The sequence below is a fragment of the Hevea brasiliensis genome, unplaced genomic scaffold, assembly GCF_030052815.1.
Source record: "Hevea brasiliensis isolate MT/VB/25A 57/8 unplaced genomic scaffold, ASM3005281v1 Scaf115, whole genome shotgun sequence".
In the NCBI taxonomy this organism is placed as follows: domain Eukaryota; kingdom Viridiplantae; phylum Streptophyta; class Magnoliopsida; order Malpighiales; family Euphorbiaceae; genus Hevea; species Hevea brasiliensis.
The window spans coordinates 148152-150588 of record NW_026614603.1 but is presented as its reverse complement, the minus strand read 5'-3'; the positions used below and the strand labels follow the sequence as shown (position 1 = coordinate 150588).

Genomic DNA, 2437 nt, shown 5'->3' with positions numbered 1-2437 from the left:
TGCCATTTTAAATTTTGCCATATTTCACTTGCTTATTTCAAATTGATGCAATTTTAGTTTAATTGATACATTGTTGGATAGATTATTAATTTTGCACATATAGATTTCATACTCCAATACCCATCAATTTATTGCTTTAATTTTAAAATTAGTTCAATTTAGTCAACTTTTATATCAAAAATTCAATCATTAACACAACTCCTCGTGGGAACGATATCTTTTCTATATTACTTGTACGACCCGTGCACTTGCGGTTGGGCCACATCAAGTTTTTGGCGCCGTTGCCGGGGAGTTGTTTGTTTAAGATTGAATTCTTGATTATTTTAGTTGTTTTTAGTTTTATCTTTGTTATCTTTTCATTTTGTGTTTGTTTATTCTTTTTCAGGTACTTTTAATCTTTTATGAGAAGAGCTAGAAGCACAAGTGACACATCCTTATTGTTCAATCCTGAAATTGAGAAGTTTTGTAAAGCCAACAAGAAAGAAACCAGAAAAAGAAAAGAAGCTTTGAGAGAAACTGAATTAGAAGCAGATATGGCTGATGAAAGAATCAGAATCGGTGGCGGTAATGCTGGAAATGATCGAAACAATGAAAATGCAGCCCAAGGTGAAGAGGTTGTAAATGCTAATGTGCCTAGGGGAAGTATGATGGATCATGCTTTTCCTCGTTTTGATGACTTGAGAGAGAGCATAGCAAGACCAAGAATTGATGCAAATAGTTACAAGATGGATTTTGGAGTTCTTCAAATGATTCAAAATTCTCAATTTGGGGGACATCCTTCTGAAAATCCACACACACATCTGAAGAAGTTTGCTATGATTTGTGATATGCAAAAACAACCTGGAGTGTCTGATGATGCAGCAAGATTGAAGCTATTCCCGTTCTCTTTGAAAGATAGAGCATTGGATTGGCTTGATTCTTTACCTCACAACTCCATTACAAATTGGGAGCAACTTACTGATGCATTTCTTGCACAATATTTTCCACCTGGAAAAACTCAAGAATTGAGGAACCAAATGACAGCTTTCAGACCAAGAGAAGATGAAACTCTTTATGAGTCATGGATGAGATGGAAGGAATTAGAGAGACAATGCCCACATCATGCCATTCAGAAATGGATGATAAAACAGAATTTTTACACAAATGTCATTCCTGCAATCAGAGGGATCATTGATGCTCAAACAGGAGGAGAATTTATTATGAAGCATGAAGATGAAGCTTATGAGCTATTGGAGAAAATTGCAAAGAACACTCATCTTTGGAGTAGTCCAAGAGGACCAGCTCCAACTCAAAAAAAGCAAGCTGCTGGAATGTATGACCTTGATCCATTCAACATGATTAATGCAAAGTTTGATGCACTTACAAATGTCTTGGCTAAGAAGATGGAAGATTTGAGTATGTTGGTTAGTTCATCATCATCATCTGGAAGTTCACAACAAGTGGCTTATGCAGAAGGAACTACCAGCTGTGGAGTAGACTATGGAGAGCAAGCTGCATATGTTGGTAATTATGGAAACAAGCAAATGGGGAATCCTTACTCTCAAACTTATAATCCAACTTGGAGGAATCATCCCAACTTTTCATGGGAAAATCAGCAAAGTCAAGTTCCAAATCAGAATTTTCAACCACAACAGCAACAAGGAATTCCATATCAGCAAAATAGGCAACCATTGCCTAATTTTCAGCAGAAAAATATGAATCCTCCACCAAAACAGCAAGAACAAAGTTCCACCACAGAAGCTTTATTACAACAGATTCTTGCTAACCAAAATAAGCATGATGAGGAGATGAGAGAGATGAAAGCAAGGCTAGAACAGATGCAAACACATAACAGAATGCTGGAAAATCAGATTGCACAACAAGCATCTTCCTCAAGTACCAAGTCTTTTGGAAAACTTCCAAGTCAACCAGAAAACCCAAGAGAGCAGTGTCAAGCTATTACTTTGAGAAGTGGGAAAGTTGTAAAAAATGAGAAGAGTGAAGAAAATGAGAAGAGTGAAAATAGTGAGAAGAGAGAAAATGAGAAAGAAACTGATGAGGGTGAAAAACAAGAGAGTGCAGAAAAATGTAAAGAGAAAATTGAAGAGAAGGAAGAGAAGTATATACCTCCAGAGCCTTACAAGCCACAACTTCCCTTTCCACAAAGATTTCAAAAAGCCAAGCTTGATAAGCAATTTAGAAAGTTCTTAGAGGTTTTGAAGAAGCTTTACATAAATGTGCCCTTTATTGATGCTCTTTCACAAATGCCCTCTTATGCAAAATTCTTAAAAGAAATTCTCTCAAACAAGAGGAAACTTGAAGACCATGAAACTGTAGCTTTGACTGAAGAATGTAGTGCTATCCTCCAAAGGAAACTTCCTCCAAAGCTCAAGGATCTAGGGAGTTTTTCAATTCCATGCCACATTGGGGAATCATGTTCTACAAAAGCTTTATGTGA

At 36.6% G+C, this 2437-nt stretch overlaps 1 non-coding gene across 1 annotated transcript; it reads right to left on the bottom strand.

The window, feature by feature from the left end:
• Positions 1-1001: 1001 nt before the first annotated feature.
• Positions 1002-1108, bottom strand: LOC131176458 (small nucleolar RNA R71). Its single transcript, XR_009146521.1, has one exon. It is a non-coding gene; the product is annotated as a small nucleolar RNA R71 (small nucleolar RNA).
• Between the last annotated feature and the right edge of the window lie 1329 nt (positions 1109-2437).